Source organism: Dermacentor silvarum, chromosome 9 (assembly GCF_013339745.2).
Source record: "Dermacentor silvarum isolate Dsil-2018 chromosome 9, BIME_Dsil_1.4, whole genome shotgun sequence".
Taxonomy (NCBI): domain Eukaryota; kingdom Metazoa; phylum Arthropoda; class Arachnida; order Ixodida; family Ixodidae; genus Dermacentor; species Dermacentor silvarum.
Genome location: NC_051162.1, coordinates 159633774 through 159658941, shown reverse-complemented (window position 1 = coordinate 159658941; position 25168 = coordinate 159633774). Strand labels below are relative to the sequence as shown.

The following is a 25168-nucleotide window of genomic DNA, read 5'->3' as shown; positions in this document are numbered from 1 at the left end:
GCTCAAAATGCGTGCGGCGTTGGTGACTGTTGCTGGAGCCTCTCATATAAATAGGCACTTGGTGCCGCAGCTAAACGTCGCGTCCCTTCCTTCCCCCTCCCCCACGGCCTCTCGCGCGTCTGAAGAAGGCGCGTTTGCTCTACATATATGGTGATTGTAAAGGAGGAAAGAGACGCCTACTTCTGCAGCCCTTAAGGAAGCACGGCGCAGAACGCGCGTTTGTTCTCCGCCGTGCGTTCACTCCCCGTGAAAGAGCGCGTCCCTCGCGCCCTTTCACTCGCACATACAGCGTTCGGCGGCGCGCGGCCACGATTTCATCTCCATTGACGTCATACGGAACCTCACGGCGACGGCGACGGCGACGGCGACGGCGACGGCAGAAATCTGCTTTTGAGTGTCCATATAATTGCTATCGCAATAATAATAATCATAAAAAGAAAAAGAAGAAACTGAATTCCCCATGAAGCTTGGGTAAATAGCCTCGATTTCGAAATCCCATTTCTGTCATTGCGATTGCTTCCTTCAAATCGATCCAGTAAATTACAAGCGCCTTGCCTTATCAGAGCGAAATTTCAAAATTTTCGTGGAACCTTTATTTGTTAACTTTTGTGAGCGACTATAAATATTGTCATCAGAGCGAGAACACTGCACACGAACACTTTGGGTGTTGTTTCACAGTACGCACGAGTATATAAGCGTTAGTATGACAACTGTGTATTTACGAAAAACTTGGAGGACGCTTAAGCTTCACCTTAAACACTAGAACGCGATAGCATTCAAAGACTCCTGGCTGCTTATGAGGCCTCCAGGCAAATGAATTATGTTTTCTCGTATATTCAAACTACAATACGACGCTGTCACGTTTGTAGGTTGTGGTTGAGTTGTACTTTACGATTTTCTGACAGATTTTACTTTGAGAAATTTAGTTTTGTTCACTAACGCCTTGCGCCACACGGAGGGCCTGCGCGGTCGGGGTGGTGCTTGCGTCCCGAATCGGCCGGGCGCATTCTTTGATTGTTTCCCATCGAGGCAGGCCCTTTCATCAGCGTCGCCCAGACGGCGACAGTGCCCGACACCGACGGTGACGGGCAAACATGCGTCTCAAATCGGCAGTGCGCATCCTTTCGGTGCTTCCCCCGCTGCCACCCCCTTCATCAGCGGCCGCCTACCTGGCGACGCGGCCCGACACCGGCTGAGACGCGATGACAAAGAAGCTCACTTAGAAGCGACCACAACCACCACCTTCGTGGAATTACTACCGTGGGAACGGCGACGTTCTCGGTTTCCCAGATGGCCACGTAGTTACGACAAATGCGAAGGCGAGGGTGCAACATTAGAGGCGGAGTTCAGTGAGCAATACGACCCCTCTGATTGGCCGTATCAAGGTCATCTGATTCCCTAGTCGGGTCAACTAGGGAAGACGACTGTTTTATAAGCAGACACCTTGGGTGCAGTGGAGTGCCCTGACGTGTTCTGTTATGTGCCCAGACATGTAGTGAGCTGAGACTTTCGAAGTGCTCCCCCATGGAGTGGGCTTCCATATCTGGAGCCACTGTAAATATGTAGAATAAACTTTTTTTGTCTCTCGCTATTACTCCCGGGCGTACTCATCCCTTTGGCTGAAGGATCACCGGCCTAAGCGCTACCCCGAGTCCCAACAGTGGTTCGGAATGATTATTCCCGCCAACGACGCCGGTGCGTCCACGCCCACGCCGACGCCGGATTTTCTGCGACACGGCGCCCTAAACGCTATCGCGTTAAAACACGAATACGGTCTGGGAACCGATCGGTGTCTTGCACAGTATGCGGTTATAGCATAGACACCGATTGTGTCGTCACTTCTGGTGCCTCCCATAACCGTTGTGCTGTGCTCTGTCATGTTGCATGCTTTTCATTTACTGCGCTATATATTCCGTTTAGCGATCTTTTATTAACACCAGTTAATAGCTGGTGCAGAGAGGAAAGAGAAACAACTGCTCCAAGAACTGACGTTCACTGCCGCAGCTCGAACTAGTGTTCTGTGGAACTCGTATGGTACCTCCTGCGTGCACTGTAGGTCCATTCGATTTGCCTGCAGTTCCCAAACGCCTTCAGGAGGTGCTTCGCGCATTCGCTTTTTGTTTCACCAGTGCAACGTGGCGTTGTGTGCAGTCCGTCATTCGTTAAAAATGGCGCAGGCTTCGTGCAGAACTGGTTCACAGCATTCACTGTACTTGCAGAACAGGTAGCGCAGGCCTTGTGCAGGAGGTGCCGAGCCCGCTGCGCACAAGCACAGAACTGACATTTTGAACTAGTCAAAAAGTGCAGGGCGAATCGAATGGACCTCATAAGGAGACCGGCGTTTTCCCATTGATACCACTTAAAAAAAAAAAAAAAAACGAATATGCCTTTGCGGCGGCTCTGTTCCTGCTCTTCTGTCGCGGCATGATCGAATATTATAGTCCGCAACCTTCAATATAACACTTGGCACCGTTACATGCTTGCATTGTCAAGACAAGAATGCTAATAAGCCTTCGTCAGCGCGCATTGTGACGTTGACATCGCCGACCTCCAGCGAGTACTGGAAACTAATCTCTAAGGTCATGCTTTTCCGTATACGGGAAACGACGGAAGTGACCAGGTACGTAATAGCGTCCATTTTTTGGACACCGATTATGGTTAGAGGTCTAGGCGATGGAATCTTGCCTTTTTTTCGTTGTGATAAATCAGGCAAGTATTCGAGCCTGAGTGTCTCGCTCCGTCCCGTGTAAATTAGCGCCGTAAAACCACCTTCCAATATACTTGTGAGTTGTAATCAACTAGCGCATTTTGATTGATATGAAGTGAGGAACGCAGGGTCCCTGCACCTTTTTTGCACAAGTGCAGGGAATGCTGAGTACTTCTTCTGCAGGAAGCGTGCACTGGGCGAATCGAATGGCTTCGTCCAGACGACGACTCGTTCTACTGGCTAAATTATTCTCCTGCACTTCCGGCGCCAGTAGTTCGGGAATCTGATTCCCGGCTCGGTTCACCCGTTAGTGCTACACCGCGGCACTAGCTTCCCTTGCACTTTAGGAGCTATGGCTCAGGAAGTGCCGGTGAATAAAACGGGCGTCAAATATTTGTTATTTGGAAAACTTGTGGAAACTGGACAAGCTCAACCACTTTCGTCGTTCCCTGCAGACTACCTGTTTAGCGATCACGCTCGGCCTCGGCTGCTCCGTCGTTGCCTTTGTTGGCGTTGTCGTCTTCTTCTCCTTCTACAACACACCTACGAAAGAGCAGACGCGGACCTGCGGTGACGTCATGGCCTGGGGCCAGGGCTACCTCAAAGGTGACATATGCGCGCGCGCTCCAGCGCTTCTTGTGGCGGCCGACAGCAAAAAAAGTTGTCGCAGTTTCACCTGAAAGGCGAAGCATCAATTGTGATAGCAAACTTGTAGAGAGCTATACGGAGTAATTATATTAGCTTTATCAGCTGTATAAACTTGGACATGCAGCAGCATCGGCAACACGCAGAACTGTTGTCGACGCCATCGGCGTTTTGCCCGCGTTCGCTCAAAATGCGTGCGGCGTTGGTGACTGTTGCCGGAGCCTCTGATATAAATAGGCACTTCGTGCCGCAGCTAAACGTCGCCTCCCTTCCCTCCCCCTCCCCCCCCTGCCCCTCCCCCTCGGCCTCTCGCGCGTCGGAAGAAGGCGCGTTTGCTCTACATATATGGTGATTGTAAAGGAGAAAAGAGACGCCTACTTCTGCAGCCCTTAAGCGAGCACGGCGCAGAACGCGCGTTTGTTCTCCGCCGTGCGTTCACTCCCCGTGAAAGACGCGCCCCTCGCGCCCTTTCACTCGCACATACAGCGTTCGGCACGCGGCGACGATTTCTTCTCCAAATGACGTCATACGGAACCTCACGGCAACGGCGACGCCGACGGCAGAAATCTGCTTTTGAGTGTCCATATAATTGCTATCGCAATAAAAACCATATCTTCACAGACGTGTACCAATCCTAGCGACTCACATATCAAAGAAAAACGTTGTCATACCCGTCGGAGGCACTGGGGGCTGTATATAGCCACAGCCCGAAATATACTCATTACTTGACTTTGCTAGCGCCCCAGCATAAGCAGCTTTCTCCCCTGCGTCCTCTCTCCCTGGATACCTTGTAATTGTCAGATAGGTAAACATTTACTATATACGAGCTTTTTCAAATGCTGCACTATGTCATAGCTTTATACGGAAATCGCGTTTTAACAGCGGAGCTGTTTAAGCTTGGCAAAATGCCGGTGTGCAACGCTAAGACTGGTAGAGCGAGGAGGTGTGCGCTCCTCCTCTCTCGCGAGCATAGCGAGCGGGAGAGGGGAGCCTGGACATTGACGTCATAGCTGCGCCGAGCACGTGTTCAGCAGCTTCTTGTGACCGCGCTAATGAAAGCGTGCGCGCGCCGGCCCCCGGGCATTTTTCCGCTCTGCCGAGATACGGCTCGACCTAAGCGCACCTTGACACCGAAATAAGTGGCTGCCCGACGAGGGACACGCCTTCAAGCCACGCGGGAAAGGAATCGCCGTCTTCGCGCCGATCCAGCCTACCTCGAAAACAAAGCCGCCGATATGCGACGTCGCCGAGCCGATCCGGAATACCGAAAACGCGAGAATCAAGCCAAGCGTCAACGCCCAGCCTTGCCATGATAGCCTAGCCTTGCCCTGATAGCCCAACCTTGCCTAGAAAAGCAAAGTTTAGCCACGTTAAGCATACATCAACTAGTTGCTAAGGAACGTCGCCCAGCTCCGCTGTTTCTTCAGACTTGGCACCACTAGTGTCAAGCTGGCCGCATTTCTTTCCCATTAAGTTTTGAAAAGTTTTGAGAAGTTTGAGTTTTTTTGAAGAGTTTTGAAAGCGGCTTCGTCACGACTGCACTCCATACGAACAAATTCTAAAAATTATCTTTGCCAGAAATCCCAGATTTGGCGCGCACAAAATATTTGTCGATTCGGGCCCTTCTGGGCAATTTGTCGCCCGCGCTTCGTAGCCCGCACGAGCGTCATGCGCTTGCAAGCCTCGCAGCCTTGGCTTCACGAACTGCTATAGTGAGACAGTGTACACTGTACAGTCAATGGCAACCTAAGAATTCGGTTTAAGTACCGCTCACAAAGGTGCACCTTCTCTCTCTGTCATTACGTGCTTCGAACAGCTCCCGAGAAACGCCGATATACTAATAAGTTACCTTCAGAGATCTGTGCTTCGCTTCGTGTGTCGTTTCCTGCCTGTTACTGTGTTATAACTCATTTCTCGCCCCTGACGTCTCGGAATTGAGCGAACGTAATTAGCTGGCGTGTCTATACAATTTCTCCGAGGTCGGCAGCAGTATTGTTGCCACTAGATTGCTGTGCATGCACTCAAACGGTGCTCTGCGTTTATGCCGTAAATCATCGACCGCTGGTGAAGACATGAAGAGCGTGGAAAAAAAAAAACTAGTCACCGACGGTTAGGAGACTCATTAATGCGAAATTTGAGTGCAGCTCTATACGCGTTTTCATTTCGCGATATATTGGCTGGCGCGGACAACCTGTCTTGTGCGGCACCTTCCAAACGGAGCCAAGTGCCGCACGGCTGCCTCGCTGATCTGGAGATGGCGAGAGGCAGCGCGTGGCTGACGCGTGGGCGCGATTCACAGCAACCGCCGCAGACAGACCTCCGCTCATGCAGCGCTTTGGTGAACCGGACGACGCGTAGGGTGCCTCGATGCGTGGTCCCCTGCGAACGGAGTGGAGGCGAGCGCGCGCATCGAGTTACCCTAACGACGCGCGCTACTCTGTGCCATGCCGTAGCCATCGTCCCATAGTCTGTCCTGCGCGGCACTACGCGTTTCTTCTCACGCTTCGCCATACCCTCCTCCTCCGCTTTCGGCCTCATGAACCCGCTGTACCCTCCACCTTCGCTTTCCTCGCCGCGCTCTCTTCGCTCTCGTCGCCTTTCATCAGCCACCGCGCTCCGCGGTGGCTGATCATCTATCTCCCTGCGCTCGTTCGCTCGGTTACGAGGTGCGACGCCGACTCGCCGCAGGAATGGCAGCCTAAGAGCTGCGTTGTAAATATCTCTGGTTACACCACTGAAGCAAACATGCTGAAATTGGCGAAATATGGTTCAATCAAGACGACGAATACGTTAGCTGCCCGAAGCCGAGGTACCCTTTTTGAATGACTAGAGGTGTTAAAGGGGAACGATGGAAGGGATCCGCGGGGCTCTATTTTTTTGTTGGTCTTAAATTCATACCAAGAAACATGCAATGAAGCCAGAAAGATTGTGGGGGAAATTGGTTATGTTTAGTTCGAATGCTGAAACAGTAAAGAAAAGGACAATGAAAATGGATGAAAAGTTATGTGCTCCAGGAATTGGTGCCTCAGTGCAAAATGTGCCGGTTTTGCACAAACCGTGCTACGACCGGTGAATACTGCAGTATGATCCTTAGGAACACTCACCACTTAACTTCATCGGGCTGTCTACCTGTAGATTGTACTTTTTAAAAGTCTTGGTATCGCTTTTATTAGAACAGGAACGAAAACTAGACAATTTGAAATAGTGATTTGCCAGACTCAGTAGCCAAGAGCATTGGATTCGTATTGAGAATTTTGAATACTTGAGCACGCCTAATTAAAGGACAAAGCGTGACTTAATAATGTGCATAGCGAGCCAATAGGGCTACAGAATGTTCCGCATTGAACGGAGGATTACATGGCGTCGCACCTGCACAACTAAGTTATAACACTGTCCACGTGCACGGCTACTACGCGTACGCAGCCAAGTTCAAGTCCTGCCTGGGCTCTGCGATATGCCTGGGCTCCTGGTGCGAAGCGGAGGAGGCCATAACCTGCACCTCGCGGATACCCTGGTTCGAGAGCAAGTGCCAGTGCTGTGACTGGTGCCTCCTGCGGACGCTCGGTGGGTGCTCTGACGTCACAACATGCCAGAATAAAGAGCGCCAATGAGCGTGCAGCTGCCGCCGCCTTGTATAGCGGCCCGTGTTGACAGAACTTCCCTTACGAAAGAGCACTTCCTCAATAGAGAGGTTTAGCTCGATCGTCCGTACATGCATCACTCTTCAGGAAATGCCGTGTTATACTGTAGACGTGATTGGAGGTAACTATAGTAGCGACATCTTGCAATGACTTGTCAAACAAGAATGAGTTAGAAACGTTTTTTTCTTCTCTTAGGTGGGCGTTCTCGTCGCCGGAAAACGAAAACGAACTGCATGTTGACGATTACGTCACTGCTGGCGCCTTACACGAGTAGCTGAGTAGCATGAGATAGGTCGTGCAATAAGAGCCCCGTATACTATCTGGTTAACATTTGCACTACAAGATGGCGCCACGAACATGTCCAGCAATCCGCTATTCCGTAAAGGTCAATATGTTAGACGCATCAGCTAAAACTCTGACACGATTTTTTAGCTTGTCCGTAAACGATTTAACGTTTACGAAGGGCCAGAACATCGGAGACAGGGACGGCAGCAGCCATAGACTTATCCCCGTATTCAGAAATGCAACTTCGCTTCAAGTCCGTGCTTGACTTAAGTGACGCCTATTGTGAACGCGCCGAAGCAAACGCAATGAGTGTGCAGGGCATGTTCACGCCAGGCGTCCTTTAAATCAAGTCAAGCATGGGCTTGAAGCTAAGTTGCATTTCTGAATACGACGGTTAGTATTGGTTGTGCTGACTGCGTGGCGGCAGTAGCGCTGGTAACGCCATATTGTGCCGCTTTCTTCAACCGTCACGCATAAGAAACGCTTGTATGTTGCGCCATTGTTCTGACAGGGAGAGAATTAGCAAATCACGCTTAATATAATCATTGCCTGCTATCGACGCCTTTGCAGCAGCAGATGGTCGAACATGGTCGTTGCAGTTGCAATTCGGTGTGCCCTTGTCGACGTCAGTGTCACAAGCCGTCGCTATTAGCGCTGATGTGATGTAGTAAACCGGATTGCTGAAACAGGCTAGGCGACGATTTGTCGCCGCCCCGTTCTTTTTAAGGGATGCCCATAAAAATAGTAATAATGATTCTCGCCCCACTACTTTCTGGATCAAAGCGCGGGCTTGTCATGTACAAGCCAACCAACTTCTTAACACAGTTGTTGTTCAAATCGCTAAGTACTACTACTACCGAGATGCTTTGCGGCAGCGGTGGCGTATAGTCAACCTCGGTCTGCCCGCGAAATATGACGTCGGGATTTGTAGATTCAATCGGCAGTGAGGCCGGCGGAGAGCTCTCTGTGTGGCGAACGTACTTCGGGTTGCTGAAGTTACTTCTTGTCTCCTTTTCGTGCAGCGTGTATCAATACAGACCATGACCGGGGAAGCTTCCACTACCTGCCGAACATTGCAAGCACCTGTGCATTCGTCGCCAGACCCGTGCGAAGACCAACGTGCCTGTGGCTTCGACTCCACAGACTACTCCATACGATTAACTTGGATACGCGTGTACATTTTTTGCCATCGTCCACGATGCACGACGAAAACTATTTTTTTTCGGGGAGGGTTTTTGGGGTACATAATAAATATAGATAAAACGCTTTATGAACGACAGTGTGTTTCACTGGCTCTAAATAGCCTATATACATGCTACTCTGCAGGTGTTTCGCTGCACCACAGAAAGCTGCATGCGTTAATTTGGTGTCCCTTTTTGTTCATGTTTTCTTACACATATGCCTTGCGGCATATCTCCCGATTAAAAGGAATAATAAAGATTCGGCCTCACAGTATGCTACCACGGAAAAAGAAGACGCTCGATAGCCATAGTGTTGAAGGATGGGACAGTCGCAGTCGTCTGTCGCATCGGCTGATCAAAGCATTCGCATCGTCTGACCCGAGGCAGGGCTGAAGTTTCAAATAAGCAAAAGTGTGATAAGTAAACCTGGGAAGATAGAGTGTATGCCGTGAAATACACTCCTACATTGTAGGCTGTAAAGCTGTATAAGAGGGTTCTTACAACCCTTCGGAAGTCCTCGGGTGTCTGTTTTGCGACTGCCCTAAATCTATATATATCTGTGGCGCACCGACGGGGGGGCGGGGGGGGGGGGCGTTCGGGGGATTGTAACCCCCCCCCCCCCACCTGAGGCCGAGTTACACCCCCCCCCCCCTTTTGTTAACCCCTTTTCTTTCCTTGCGCCTTTGAGTACTGGAACTAAGATGTAAGACGCGCAATCGTCTGCACATCGCAAAAAGCGCATTTTTTGACAACTTCCCGTGAAGCAATTGAAATTAGTGCTGTTTAGATGGTATTGGCAAACCAAGGCAAACTGTCACAACCGCTGTCAAAACGCTGGCATGAGCAAGCGCGCCAGCAGCAGCGAGCGAAAGTTCATGTGGTCTATCGCTTCAAGGGAAACTGAGCGGCGAAAGCACAACGCACACACAGGCGGGAGCCGTGTTGCAGATTGCTTTCAAGATACGGTGCGCCGACCACCCGGCGCCGCGCAAAATACAAGTTGCTCGCAGAGCAGAAGCCGCAACTCCTCCCTCTCGCCCTGCCTTCCCGCTGTCCTCCTTTCGCGCGGCAGATTGAGTCGCCAGTTCCCCTTGCGCCCGGTCGCAAGATGCACATTTGGTGCCGCAGCGAAACGTCGCCTCCTCTTCCTCCCGTCCCCCCACGGCCTTTCGTGCGACGGAAGAAGTGGAGTTTGCTCTCCGCCGTGCGTTCGCTGCCCGTGAAAGCGCGCGTCCCTCGCGCGCTTTCACTCGCACATGCAGCATACGGCCAATGAGAGTTTTTTTCTACATCCGGACGCGAACATCGAAGACTGACCCTTAACACCTTCGCTGTAAAACATCGTAGTAGGCTGAAAACAATAAACAAACTGGTACTCGTAATTTTTAACGCGATAGCGTTAAGGGCCCCATGTCGCAGAGCGGCCGTCGCCGAAATTTCGTCGCTTTTTCGCTCCATGGAGGTTGGCCTTTAGAGGGGAAACTTAAGCGTCCTCCAATTATGATGGTGTTTCGCTGTGGTTTGGTGCTAGGTTGCCTAGGTCGCCTAGCATTGAGGGGAATGTTGAAAACCGAGCCTTTCGAAATTTTGGATACGCGCGCGCCTCGGGGCAACAGCAAAGAAGTAATAAAATAATATGAAAAGGTCCTAGGGTCTTCACATTTTGATATAAGACGTCTTCTATTGCCCCCGGAAAAACGTTTTCCTAGCAATGCATTTGTGTTTAAAAGTGAAGGGGCCCGTTTACGCCATCGCGTTCCGCTTAAAGGCGAAACTTAAGCGTCCTCCAATTTGAACAGTGGAGTTGTTTAAGCCGGCGATTAGTCCGTGATTCGCGAACAGAAAATGTGAACTAGCGTAGCTGAGCCGTGAATGAACTGGCGAAGCTGAGCCTGGATAAGTCTAGTTAAGCCGCTTAATATATCGGCTATCCCCGTTTGTTCTCTGAACCACACCGCTCTCTTCCTGTCTCTTAACGTTATTCCTAAAATTTTTCGTTCGATCGCTCTTTGTGCGGTCCTTAACTAGTTCTCAAGCTTCTTTGTTAACCTCTAAGTTTCTGCCCCATATGTTAGCACCGGTAGAATGCAATGATTGTACACTTTTCTTTTCAACGACAGTGGTAAGCTCCTAGTCAGGATTTGGCAATGCCTGCCGTGTGCACTCCAACCCGTATGCACTCCAACCCATGCTGGGGATGACTTGGTAATGCTAAGCACTACGAAGTCATCCCCAGCATTTTCCGGAATTTATTTATTATTGATCGATTATTGATTAGCTATTGATTCACTATCAGAAGGTATTGGCAACGTATCTGGGTTTGCTTAGCCAAATACGTTGCCAATACCTTGCGATAGTGAATCAATAGCTAATCGATAATCGATCAATAATAAATAAATTCCGGAAAATGCTGGGGATGACTTGGTAGTGCTTTGCGTAGCCCAAATACGTGACCAATACCTTGCAATAGCCAATCCATAGTCAATCAATAGCTAATCGATAAATAATAAGTAAGTTCCCGGAAAATGCTGGGGATGACCTAGCCCAAAAGTCAGGTCTAGCTAGCTGCCCATCAGCTCCGCTGTTTCTTTAGCATTGCGCCTCCAGTGCAAGCTACGCTAATTTTTTTGGTTACGTGGTGAAATTGTGATAATAACCTGTTTATGTATATATTTTGATATTATGCAGATAAGCTGCCCCATATATTCAACTAAATACATGCTTGAATAGCACTACTTAGCAAAGGCCAGTGAAAGAACCTATTAAAATCCTCTGATTCTCAAGTTTGTACTCTGGGCCGTCCAGCGAGCCGAGGAAGCCGCTTCGAGACAAGGTCTCGGAACCGCGTCCGCAGCGGGTGCCCATACCCACTAAAAATACGCCGGACTCAAATCTGATTGATTTGATAATAATGTTTACGTTCTTCAAGTTTGTAGTGCATAACGCTATGTCATTTCATTGATGTCGAGAAAGACAGCCTTGACATGTTGAAACCAGTTACTATAGAAGATGACAGTGAAACCTTTTCTAGCAATACACTCAATGCCGCTCACTGTGAAGGCCTCCCGATGCGGTGTTGACGCTTCAAAGCAACCTAGAAATTGCTCCATGGGCAAGATTAGACAGAATCAAGAATCGGGAGGAGACAAGCTACGAATGTGGTAAATTTTAGCTTTTCTAGATGTTTATTTGTGAGCGCTACAGGTGTTTCAATTCTCTTTCTGCCGATTTTCTCAGAACCCACTTTTTCGCCTTTATTTCATACACCAACGAGCATTACTGTAATTCTAATAAATATTTTTCGATGATACACCGCACACCGAATTCTTGCGTAGCTGGCCGTGCAATGAGCTCTTAAAAATTAAATCGTACGACACCGTTTTGATATGATATGGCACGGTCGTGCATGTGTTAGCAAAGCGATGATATTGTAGACAGACGACTACGCGGGCAGGGAGCACCAGCGCTGATGTCGATATCTCGTGCACTATTGTTATTTTAAATGTAAAAAAAAAGAACTGTTGCGTCAGGGGTACATTCATTATTCAAACGTGTTTTTTATATCTAAAAGAGCATACAGATCACTGCCTTATTGCTTCAAGCTCAGTTTACAGCAGACTCTGAGCGAGCGTCGGCGTGCGTCAGAGCTAGTGTCCTGTGGTTGCGTGCCCTTTCCTTGTCGGCGCCTGCCGAATCGTGTCGATGGATGCCAGTGGTTGGGCCTTAATAAGCCGCGAAAATACAGCGCGCGGCGGACTGTGTCCCCATCGCTGATGGCCATCTTGAAATGACGGCGTTCAAGATGGTCCGGGCCATCCCGGACCGGCCAGAGTAGAACGCTTCTCCCCCCCCCCCCCCCCCTTCCCTACCTTCGCCCCAGCGCCTCGCGGCCCCGGCCGACGCGCGCGCCCGCCCGAAGAAGAAAGCGACAGCCCCCTCCCTACCCTCCCCCTGGAGCCTAGCGCGCGACGGAAGACGGCGCTCCTCCTTCCCGCTTGCCTCCTTTGCGCGCACGAAAATGAACAGCACTCGCCGGCTCCCCCTCGCACGCTTTCACTCGCACAAACAGCAGACGGCGCGCGGCGACGATTTCATCGCCATTGGACTTCGTGCGGACCTTCCTCCAACAGCGGTGGTCCGTCGAAGCGCGCAAGATCGTTACTCAACTTTTGTCACTCTTCCACGTACTGAGGGCAGTCATACAGCACATGTCCTACAGTCTCATGCATATGGCACAGCTCACAGTCTGGAGCCAAGGTGAGTCGCGTTGTGTGCACGCAGCCACCTGTAAGCACCACCCCCAGCCAGACGTAAAAAATATATAATTTTTTTACGTCTGTGCAGCAGACTGGCACAGCTGCGCTGAATTTTTGGTGGCAGCCTACATTTTATGTTAGAGTCCAGGAGTCCTCTGTGGTGATTTTCCGGGTGGTCCCATTGTTTTTCTGTCGCTTTACGGGTGATACTTGAGAGAAGGCAGTTGGCATACGCTCTCGAAAAAGGAATTGCATGCAGTGGGTCTGATTCTTCGAGTGCCTTCTTGACTTCCGCATCGGCGAGTTCGTTGCCATGCATTGTTCGTTCGAATCCATTGAAATGTAATGTGGTGGTCCTTCTCTTCCACTAGAGTGTATAGCTCGGCAGCTTGACGAGCCAACACTATGTAGAAGCTTTCTTTCATTGCAATTGTAAGTAGCTGCAGAGCCTAATTTACGTAGCTGAAGACTGTCCATACTTGAGGAGGCTCTCGCGAAATATAGAGAACTGTCTCTCTGTTTGCCGCTAGTTCCGTCAAAGTTGATGTCGTCTTGTCACGCAAACGAAGCCGCCGAATAACTCGATGTGCAGACACTAGTAAAGCAGCAGCTGACGTAAACGACGAGACCGATCCATCTGTATACATTCACCGAGTAGCCATATTTTTCCGACATATGTTCCAGTGTCAGATGTGTGAGGCCCCCTGTAGGAGGTTACACCGTGAATAGAGAGACATAGCGGTATTTTGGACAAGACACATGGGTCATATTTGGAAGGCCAGCAGGGGGCAAAGTATGACGATATGGCGGAATACTTGACATTACACCGCTCCCTAAAAAGTGGAATCGGGCCGTATGCCGGGAAGCGTCGATAAGTGATGGCGTCGATGACGGCGCCATATCCAAGATGTGATCACTCCGAGATGTTCGCATCGTAGAAACACAGGTATAGGGGTGGCGCGAGCTTCCTCAATTGTACCATTAGTTGGAGTGTAACGCGGAACCCCTAGACGTGTTCTCAACATCTGTGCCTGGGTACTTTCAGCGTACGGAAACATGACGGGCTCATATTTGGTATAACTGGTATGCTGTACAGAATGTAGCCGACGTAAAGAGCCTGGTACAGCCGGATTAGCCAATGTTCTGACGGGCCCCACTCCATACCGGCCAGAAAACGAAGGTCGTTTAAGTTGTTGCTGTTGACCTGAGGGGTTGTGGCGCATACCCACAGTGGGGGATTGGCCACGAATCGGATGGTTATATTCGGTGTATAAAAACAAGGGAATTAACGAAAGTCTTAAGCAAGTCCAGTTAACATCTTTAACATTGTGGCATCCTTCGACCATGAAACTCCGCTTTCAATGACAACGCTGATGTATCTGTGGTGGGCGACATATGAAATGACATTGTCGTCGATAGTAATTGGATACGGACACATAAGCTTCCGTGTGAACAGACTTTTCTGTGGCGCAGTTGTCTGTGACCACTTGCAGTCCTTGGCACTGCCAGGTATGAGACACGAAAGACGAAGCTCGCTGCAAGTTTGCATGAATTTGTGGTCGCGTGACTGCGGACGCTATATGCATATGTCATCAGCGTAGGTACTGATGCATACTATATTAGGGATTACTTTGGCAAGGCCAATAAGGACAGCATTGGGAAGGGTCGGGCAGAGCACTCCTCCTTGAGGCACTGTACGGACAACAATGTGTCTTACCACTTCCCTGTCAATCATGGATATGCAGACTGAGCGACCATCTGGGTAATTTACTATCCAATTGTAGAGACAGCCGCCAATTCCAAAATTACTGAGGGCTTTCATGGCTTCCCCATTGAGGTAGTTTCTTTAAACGTCATTATGACCTACCAATAAAACATGTACTAATTTTCTCACCTTTTATGCTGCCCTTTGGTGCATTTTATACTGGTGGTATCAGTTGCAAGAGATTTGCATGGATAATATTCTGAACGATTCTGAATCATGTCGATTACAAAATTAAGCTTTTCTAGCGGATTTTATCTAACGTATGTTTTTTTTCAGTCCACTGCAAGAAAACAAAACAAAATTAAGCTTTTCTAGCGGATTTTATCTAACGTATGTTTTTTTTCAGTCCACTGCAAGAAAAAAAATCGGCTTGCGCGAAATTCGTATTGTATTCGATATATAATATATATTCTTGGTTAATGCACCACTGCGTGCACGTGCAATAAGAGGAAGAAGACGATTCTCGCAATCTAGCTGGCCTCGACCACCGCACTGACCTCTCGGTTTCAGAAAACCTCTCCTTCACGGTTTTCCTTCGACCAGAGTCACAGGTCCCATGGACACAGAGCCGAACATCAAAGCGGGACGCACCAAAACGCCTGCAGACATATTTTCTGGAGCACAGAGCTCTGCATTACTGACACCAACAGTATTGAGAAGCCCCCGACAACACCATGGAGGCCAGCCCATCGTCACAGTGGCTTCACCAAAGAGAGAAGCCAGTGCACTCGCCGTTTACAAACCTCGCCAGTGGCTAGCCCTGCTAGAAAAAGACCACGAACAATCGAGCCCCGAGCCACGGTCCAAAACCGCCGAGATCACATCGCATGCGCCGTACGGTCGTACAAATGCTACGTTCGGCAACGACTGGAACACACAGGCTTCGAGGTCACCTAGCAAGGCCTGGCGTTTGACGGGACCAGCTGCAGCACCTCCTGCCAAACCTTTTGTTAGTGTGCGGAGTCGAGACAGTGGCTCACAGAGCCCGCCGAAGAGCAAACGGGGAAGAAGCCCCGGAAGTGTAACACCCACGCAGCCCCAGTCTCGCCTGTGGTTGACGCCAGAGAGAAGCAGGCCGGTGAGCCCAGAGATAGCCGGAAGCCCTCCCAGAATCAAGGTCCTGGTCGCTTCAACCGCCGCGTCACCGAAGCCAAAACGCTACGACGGGTTCCCGGGAGTGCCGACGTACATAGGCGCTCCGGAAGTTATCGTTTTCACGCCTAGACGGTCGCCCAGGGGTGCGGCGACACCAATGTCGAGAGCGGATGCTGTACCCGACCAGGGTGGAGAGCAAGCTCCAGCCGAGTCGTCGCGTCCGAGGCGAGAGTCAGCCGTCGACGAAGCCGCGTTGATCGACAAGCGGGGACGGCCAACTTTCGTGCAAATGTGGGCGATCTGCAGCGTAACCGTTGCGACCCTCAGCCTTCCATTCGGACTGCTAATACTGACATACTTTTTCACTGGCAGCAGCATCCAAAGCGGAGCACATTCAACGAAGAGCATGCCAACATCGTTGCGTTCCAGTACCGCCCCGTCTTTTGTGACCACCACGGACCCTTTCTTAGGAGTCCCTGCAAGCTGCTTGAGACCGGTGCGCCTGAGTGCCACCGTCACGATGGTCTCAACCAACTACTCGTCCACGGGTCTCCAACGCTCTCAGCACGAGATCTTCTGCGTCTTAAACATCTCCCGTCTGGTACGCGCCAACTACATGACGCTCATCGACATGCCACTCGACTACTGCACCTCCATTGTCTACTGGTCGCTGGCTGTCGGCGCTTCAGGTGTCGTGCACAGCCGCGTCGAGAATTTCGACCACACCGACGTCGGCCTCTACCATTGGAGGAACCAGCTCTCCAAGCTTCGCTTTCAGGACACCAAGATAATGGTGGCCGTGGGTGGGTATGCGCAGGAGAGCACGTATTTAACCAGGCTGGGCCGCGACCCCGGTGCCCTGGCACGCTTCGCCTCCAGCCTCATGTATATCGTGCGAAATAGCTCCGCGAACGGCGTTGTCATCCACTGGACCGAGCCAGAGCCCGGGTGCGGGCGACCAGAGGATAAAACCACCCTATCTCTGTTGGTCGATGCCATTCGGCGCGAGTATCACGTCTCTGGCGCTGCCGTTGGCGGTGGTAAGATCGCCGTTGTGCTCCCGGGAGACGCGACAATGAACAGTATCCTGACGAAGCTGGTGGCTGACCGCGTTGAGTGGCTTTTCCTGCAGGCGCACCTAGCAGACATGACACAATCAAATCTGAACGCCAACCCCTGCTTCGGCTGGTTTGGCTCAATCAAACCATTAATTCAGTCACTAAGTGGCAGCGCTGTGTCTATAGACAAGATCTGCACAGGCTACAGCCTCGCCCCTGTCCTGGCCGAGGGCCGGTTTTCCCCATCACAAATAACCGTTAGCGGGCTTTCCCACGCCATCGCCTCCGACACCGGCCGACGCGGTACCACGTCTATGTCAGATGTCTGCGGAAGCGTGATGAACCCACTTTGCAAAGGATTTGGTGACGGCAATTGTTTGATGATCTTCAAACGCAATCAGCTAGGCAATGCATCTTCCCAGGCGCCAATCTACGTGTTCGAAGGGCACAAGTCACTCCATGAGTCGTTGACGAAAGGCCTTGCCCATACAAAAGTATGCGCTGTCCTTTATGACCTGGAAGCAGACAACTTCCGGACGGCCTGCCCATCTCTGAACGTTGGCAATTTCGCCAGTCTGAGGCATTTCGTCAACATCGCGGAGAACCCAAGCAGTCTCAGCGATCTCGAGCGGAGCCCACTCTGTCCGTAGACAATGGCGTCGAAGCATTTAGTCACGCATATGAGACAATATATGTGGATTAACTTTTGTGATCATCTGTGGTGGCCGTATAGACTCTTTCAAAGAGCACGCGCTGCTCTTGGCAAGTTACTCTTTCAAAGCGCGATTTCTTTTCTCTGCTGGTATGGATACTGCTGCTTTGTGCTTTGCCTTTTTTTTATCTTACTCCTTGTTCTTTTTCACACGGGAATGATCACGTTGAGAACGTGTATTGTAGCGATAGTTTTACTAAAATCACGATTGTATGCGAGGTACCCTGGTGCATGTGGAAGCTTCGTCCAGGTATTTCTTGCAAAATGTGCAATTAGCTTTTCTTGCATGAGTGGTCAGTTTAGGGCAGCTAGCGTCCAACCGTGTAGCACCATTGTGTCCCCGTTCACCGTACAGTATACCGGCTAGATATGTGATTGTAGCAGAGCTGCTTCGGTGGTATTTGTGCCACCTTTTTTATTTTACTTCACTGAAATAAATGCGCTTTTCAATATCTTCTTTTTGCCCGTCTAAAAGCGGTGGTCATACGGACGCTGTTGAGGGCCTGAAATGCACCGTTCAGGCAGCAGCCTGGACCTGAATAGAGTTGGCGCAGCGAACTAAGATTGGGCGCAAGGAAGACACGATGATTCTCCAGTGGAATTGCCGTGGCTTCGGGAACAAGGCGGGTGAGCTGAAACAACACATTGATTCACTCGAACGAACCAGACGTGATAGTATTACAAGAAATATACCAACGACTCAGATTTCGTGGGTATGTAGTGCATGTGGATCCGGCGGAGAGAGGGACGGCAGCATTTGTACGCAATTGTGTAGCGGCAACCCAGCACCTGACGGCACATCGGGGATGCGAACACACCCTCGTGGAGCTGCACAGTCGAGGCATAGGAAACACAGAGACCGTGTTTATACTGAACATGTATTGTAGACCGACCAGGAAAGGGACAGACATGGCGGGAACGATACAGGACGCAGTAAGCAAGGTAAGCGTGGAAATTCCCGCTGTTATGACGGGAATTTCAACGCCCCTCACACGACGTGGGGATACCGGTTCTGTTCGAAGAGAGGGATACAACTAGCACATTTGATAGAACAGCACAACTTGGCCCTACTCAACGACCCCGACACCCCTACCTGCATGAGTATGAGCACGACCAGGGACACCACGCCGGACCTCTCGCTCCATGATGGGGACTCTGGATGCTACATGGCGAAACGTGGGAACGAATCGGGTTGGACCGCGACGTAAGCAGGATCGCAATCATAGGTCGTACCCTCAAGGCGAAGACGGGTACGGCGAGGATTACCAATTGGGATAAGCTGAGGAAGGAGCAAGAAGAAGGATCGAATGAGGAAGAAGGAACCGTAAGACAGACGTACGAGACTTGGGAGAAACAGCAGCTCGCCATTGTAGAAAAATGCAGGCAAGAGATTGCGCCTACTCACCAAACCCCCCGTGCAGACGCCAGACTGGCACACTTGTGAGAAGCGAGAAGCACCCTAACGAAATGCTGGAAAAGGCAGAGACACAACAAGAAGTTACGCAAGAGGATATGGGAAATTAACGACAAGGCGGCAGAGTACGCGGCGGATTTATGCAAAGAAAGCTAGCTCGATCTGTGCGACGGCCTGCAAGGAATCCAAATACAAATTATTGCGATAGCATTTATATGGACACTTCTACCGTATTTCTGCCGTCGCCGTCACCGTGAGGTTCCCTATAGATAAAATCTTTGCTGCGCGCCGTATGCCCGAGCGGAAGCGTGCGGGGACGCGTGCTATCACGGACAGCAAACGCACTCAATCACCCACGCGCAAGCAAGGAAGCGGGAAGCCAGCGCCGGAGGGAGCGCGGGGGGGGGGGACACTTCTACTCTGCCAACAACCGCGCTCGTCGCTCGTCCGCACCGTCTCTTATCTCCACACGGCTCTGACCTTTATGCGCCGTGCATTCGCCGCTCAGTTTCCGTTGAAGCGATAGACCGCACGTACCTTCGCCCGCTGCGGCGTATGGGCTCGCTGCCAGCGTTTTGACAGTCGTTGTCTGCAGTCATTCAGTGTGATCTATTCATGTTTGTTTGTGCGTGCTGACACCACGCTTGTTCATTCAGTTAGTAATAGTCGGGCCACATTTTCCAATGCACGCTACACATGCAATGCTGCCCGGATTGGCAGTGCAGCACTACATGTGTGTCCCTTCGCACGCGCTGCCCACGGGAAGCGCTTCTCATCAACACCACCGTTGCACACGCGCCTTCTCGTGGTCACCGAGTCTCTCTTCACGTGGGCCTACTTACGCCGCAGCACACCTGCTTACTTAATCAGCTCATGTTTACTACAATTCATATTGCTACCAAAGCCGCTCACCTTACTTCGTATGGCATTGCTGTGTTGCTATCGCATTCATTGCTTCGCCCTTAGGGCGAAACTGTGACATTTTTTTATTCTAGTGACCTTCCAAGAAGGCGACCTCACTAGATTAAATTTGTAAAAATGAATGTGTTAGGGACAGCGTGTAAGTTATGTTGCCTGTCTTTGACGCCCGAGTGTGCGCGGGTATATGTTTTGTAAAAATGCTGTTAATCTGGCGTTGCACATCACTGACGTCGGAGGGTGCGCGGGTATATAAAGATGAAGTATTCGTTCTAAAATAAAATAGTTGCGAGTGCACCGAGTGTCGTGCATTCTTGTGTCTCTCCACTTTATCCTGGTCAGTGCGCTGCTTCACCATTAAGGTATGATGATTATTCACCAACTCACCCAACTTTCCACATTACTGAACTTCAGTCCTGGTTGGTGGTTCAGGCACTCAAAGGCAAAGAACTCCGAAAGGGGAAGAGATGGAATTAATCTGGGTTCCGGCCCACTCCGCAGTGGAGGGCAACAAGTTTGCCCACCAACAGGCCCGAGCGGTGTCACACCGGGCCACAGCCGCGGAGAGGGAAGAGGAGAACGCAAAGAGCCAACCGCTGGTCACGCACAAAGACAAAGTGGAGTAATACAGAAACGGGAGACAGAGCCTCTCCGAGCCACATCTCAAGTTAACGAGGGAGCAGCAGACTACATACAGGCAGCTCCAGACAGAGTTGTATACCCACCCCCGAATGCTAAACCGCATGTACCCGAGCCAGTACGGGCAAGAATGCCCCGAGTGTCAGGAGCCAGGTACACTCCAACACATGATAGCAGAATGCAAGTTTAGCCAACAACACCGACCACTCCTCATCAACCCTAACCCCAACATGATCTCCATGAAACCCCTTAGAGAGCGATGGAAGATCTTGCAGTCCAGCCCCGCCCTGGAAGACCAGCTTCGGCTCGTAACCAGGGCCCAGGCGGCGAGAACAGCATATGGATTTCCGTGAAGCGGGAACCACTTCCATCCGGCGCATGCGCTGAAAAGCTCAATAAATAAAGTTTTTCATTCATTCATACATGGCTCGTCAAAACCGTACCTTGTCTGATCGCTTTGATGGTGGGGAAACCATGCAGTGTGACTGTAACTTGCCTCTGCATTTTATAGTGTGTTTAGGCCACTGATCCCCACTAGGGGATGCTGGATGGCGCTTCGCACGCGCACACGTGAAGCCGCCGGAAGTCGATGCCCTTGTCCCGGAAGCGAGCGCCACGGACAGTCGATTGCTGCTGATGGGATAGTGTCTTTTTTCGATTTTTTGAAGAAATTTCACCGTGTTGTGCAGTGAACTGCACGACCCGACCAGAAATGTCTTCAGGGAAGACATTTCATGCCTAAGTACCCCGAAATTGCCTTCATTTTTGCGCATTATACGAGGAAGCAGCTTCGCTTTCCTGAGTGAGGCGTGTTAAAGCAGTTTGGCCTTTGTCATGCAGTTTTCCACGCTCGAAGCAGCAAAACTTCCAGCAATAGGTGATTAACCTCAAAAGGGACAAATGGCAGCCAACTACAGGCAGCAGGCTTTGCAGCGACCATTTTACAGAGTCTTGTTTCGACCGCTCGGGTGTAAGAACCCGTCTTCGAGACGATGCCGTCCCAACGCTGTTTGGGACAGCTCAAGGCTATGACATAAATAAACGCACTGTTCTGTTCTGTCATTGTTGTCCGGTTCCATAGGAATGTGTAGTGTTCTTCGGTGGTTTAACATATGCCCACCTCATTATCAGCAGAAAGTGAAGGGTAACTATTATACAGCACTGAAGGGGCTTGTCCTGTATGAGCTATATAGGCAAACATAGTGCTCAGGTTCCAACTTAGCCGTTGTTGTATATCAGCAATTCAACAACTTGCGGTGTCAGTTCCAGTTTGGTCAAGGCTGTTACGATAAGTGGATATATTTTAATCGATCACCATAAAATAGACCTCAATGTCGTTGCGTTTCCTAAATGACTTAGTTTACTGTACATTGTTCTCGGTAAGCCCATTAGAGCTTAATGTGGTACACTTCATCTTTTTGAAGCGAAAGCTTCATTACGTTACCTCGGGGAGCCGTCGGCGACTCAACAGTTTTCACCTTGAGAGCTAGAGGTCAAACAACAAAAGAGCATTAAGGCGCGTTTATAGTCCGACGTTATCGGTACGCGGGCGAGCGTCATCAGTCGCTGGGCGCGTCGGAGCGCATTGGCCGCGCGTCCGGTTACGTTCATTTAAGAGCAGCTCTTTACACTGTTCGCTTTAGAGATATTGAGTGCTGGCAGTTGTCGATTTTGCGCTGTAAATATCTGCCTTACATTTCCATGTGCACTTTAGGACAGAGAGGGTGGCGTTTGTGAAACCTTTCAACGGTACGCAAATATGAAACGGCATACACTGTCCTGCGAGTGTACGTCATCGTAAACATGTGATGACTAGCCATTTTGTAAAATAAAGAAATATCGCATTGCAAAACCATGCTAGCAAGCGTGAAATTCACTGGCAGAAAAGCACAATTCAAAAATATGTCACTCTAGTGTGGGAATCTATTTGTCTTAAAACGCGCAATCAGCCAAACTTTCGTTGTGTTTGTGGCTGCTGCATGCTATGTTGTCCTACTCTAAGGACAGTGAGCATGTGATATTTAAGAAATACGCAAAAATGTGCAATCAGGAGGACTGCGGCAGCCCAAAAATACTTCATTTTCTTGCTTAAGAACCGCAGCAGACGCCGGCTTCCGGGACATGCAGGGGAACTTCCGGTAGCCTCACGAGCTCCCGCCGCGGCCGAAGGGGGTGCGCCGTCCAGCCATTTTAGTGGATGTCAGTGGTTTAGGCGCCTAATTGGTTCTGTCGAGTTTCTTTTTTCTGTGTCGAGCGTTGCTATGAGACGATCGGGTCATCACCTTGAAGGAGGGATGGGGTGGGTATGTCGTTAGCATAAGACTCCTACGGACTTAGCTGCCTGTCGGGGAGCGTGCCGCAAGTGAGAAGACTACTCCGGCTGGCGTTCTTTTGTTTTAATGTGATTAGCACACTTAGCGTACTAACCCCACTTTGGTGTGCTGCTACTTAAGCAGCTATCTAAAATGTCACATGGTTGGACTTGAACCAGGTTCACTCTGCAGTGCAGCCTCATGGTCTACCCAGATAGACTATAGTCGTTTTAAGCATGAAATGCTTTTAGCTCCCGTTGTCAGCGGCCTTGACGTGACCTTGAGCAAGAAACCAGAGCCGTTATCCGGGAAACAGTGTCTTCGTTCTCAATATCTATAGCAACCCCAGGGACTCGCGCCAACAGTTCAAGACCATCCTCAAGAAAGCGACCGACCTGGCCGGCCCACGACCCTTGGTCGTCGTCGGCGACTTCAACGCCCCGTACGGCCTCTGGGGTTACATCTACGACACTACCAAGGGGCGCAACCTGTGGCAAGACGCCAACGAGATGGACCTCACTCTGGTCACGGACAAAGCTTTTCCCACGCGTATCGGCAACTCCGTCACCCGGGACACGACACCCGACCTCGCCTTCGTCAAGAACGTCGAGGACGTGGGCTGGGAGAACACCGCCATGGAGTTTGGCAGTGACCACTACATTCTCGAGACCCACTTCAAGGTGGCTCGGAGTAGGGTCAGGGAATTCACATTCGTCGATTGGGACCATTTTCGCAACATTCGGGAAGAACCCGGGAGAGCCAGGGAAACCACCAGCCTCGAAGAATGGTGCGAATGCATCCGCAACGACGCTTCCGCGGCCACCAAGAAAGTGGAAACTGATCTCGACGTCGAGCGAATGGACAGCAGACACGCCCATCTCATCGAGGCCAAAAACGCCCTGCTCCGTCGATGGAAGGGCCAAAGGCTCAATCGCAGACTCCGAAAGAAAATCTCGGAGCTCAACAAGGTCATCGATGACCACTGCAAAGCGCTATGCCAGCAGCAGTGGGACGAGCTCTGCGAATCCATTGACGGACAGATGCGCAATGGCAAGTCCTGGGGTATGCTGAAGCACCTTCTCGACGAAAGCGGCTCCAAGTCAAATCAGAAGCATACGTTGGCCCGGGCCCTTCACGAAGCCACCAGGTCTCACACGGTTGATGTACTCGTCTCCAAGCTCATTCAGAAGTACCTGCCCATCCGGCGCGACGGGGATCCGGCGACCCAACTCCCTGACTACCGAGGCCCTCCTCGCCCCGAGCTGGACGAAGACTTCTCCGTTGCCGAGGTCAGAAAGGCCACCTTCGCGCTCAACCGCAAGTCTGCGCCGGGTCCGGACGGAGTCACCAACAGAATGTTGAGAAACCTCGACGACCCGTCGATTGTCTTTCTCACCGAGAAGATCAACGAGTCCTGGAAGAGCGGCGTGGTTCCTGCAGAATGGAAGTCGGCCTGCACGGTGCTGATTCCCAAGCCCGGCAAGGCCCCGAACATCGAGAACCTGAGGCCGATTTCTCTAACCTCCTGCGTCGGCAAGGTCATGGAGCGCGTCGTCCTCAACAGACTCAACGGGTACCTCGAAGACTACGACGTTTACACGTACAACATGATCGGGTTCCGCGCCGGACTCTCGACGCAGGATGCAATGAAACTAATCAAGCATCAGATCGTGGACGGCCGTTCCAGAGACGTCAAGGCTCTGCTCGGTCTGGACCTCGAGAAGGCTTTCGACAACGTGCTCCACGCCTTTATCGTCAAGACCATTTCAGACCTAGGTCTCGGTTCCAGATTCCACAGCTACGTAAGCTCTTTTTTAACGGACAGGAAGGCCAATCTTCGCACTGGAGACTTCCGCTCCGAAGATGTGCCCCTCGGAGCACGGGGCACTCCTCAGGGCGCCGTAATCTCCCCCACACTATTTAACATCTGTATGATTGGTCTTTCCGAGAGGTTGGCATGCGTTGAGGACGTCAAGCACACCATCTACGCCGACGACATTACCATCTGGTGCGCCGGGGGATGCGAGGGCAGAGTCGAAGAAGCCATGCAGGAGGCGATCGACGTGATCGAGGAGTATCTCCGCCCCACCGGACTTCGGTGCTCCCCCGCCAAGTCGGAGCTTCTGCTTTACAGAAAAGAGAAGGGAAGAAGACCGAACGATTGGAAGCCAGTCTCCGAAAGTAACATCTGTCTTCACACTTGTGATGGAGGGGTGATACCCAGGGTCGACGTCATTCGGGTCCTGGGCATGTTTGTCGAATTCAACGGCGGGAACGGAACGGCTCTCCGCAAGATCATCGCAAAGACGGACAACGCCTTCCGCCTCGTTCGCAGAATCGCAAACAGACACAGAGGCATGAAGGAAGCCAATCTCCTCACCCTTATCAACGCCTTCGTATTATGCCACTTCACGTACACGATTTCTATGCACAACTGGCTCAGAGCGGAGCGAGACAAGCTCAATGCTCTCATCCGCAAAGTAGTCAAAAGGGCTCTCGGGCTACCCATTAGGACCCATACCGAAGATCTCCTCAAGCTG

General features: G+C 51.0%; 1 protein-coding gene across 1 annotated transcript in view; it reads left to right on the top strand.

Moving 5' to 3' along the window:
* LOC119464028 (uncharacterized) overlaps positions 1–8337 on the top strand; it is a 56830-nt gene extending 48493 nt beyond the window's left edge. Inside the window, exons 12-13 of the mRNA XM_037724847.2 lie at positions 6776–6916; positions 8301–8337. The gene's annotated coding sequence lies outside the window, so the exon portion shown is untranslated. The remainder of the gene's footprint in view (positions 1–6775; positions 6917–8300) is intronic.
* The last annotated feature ends 16831 nt before the right edge of the window (positions 8338–25168 follow it).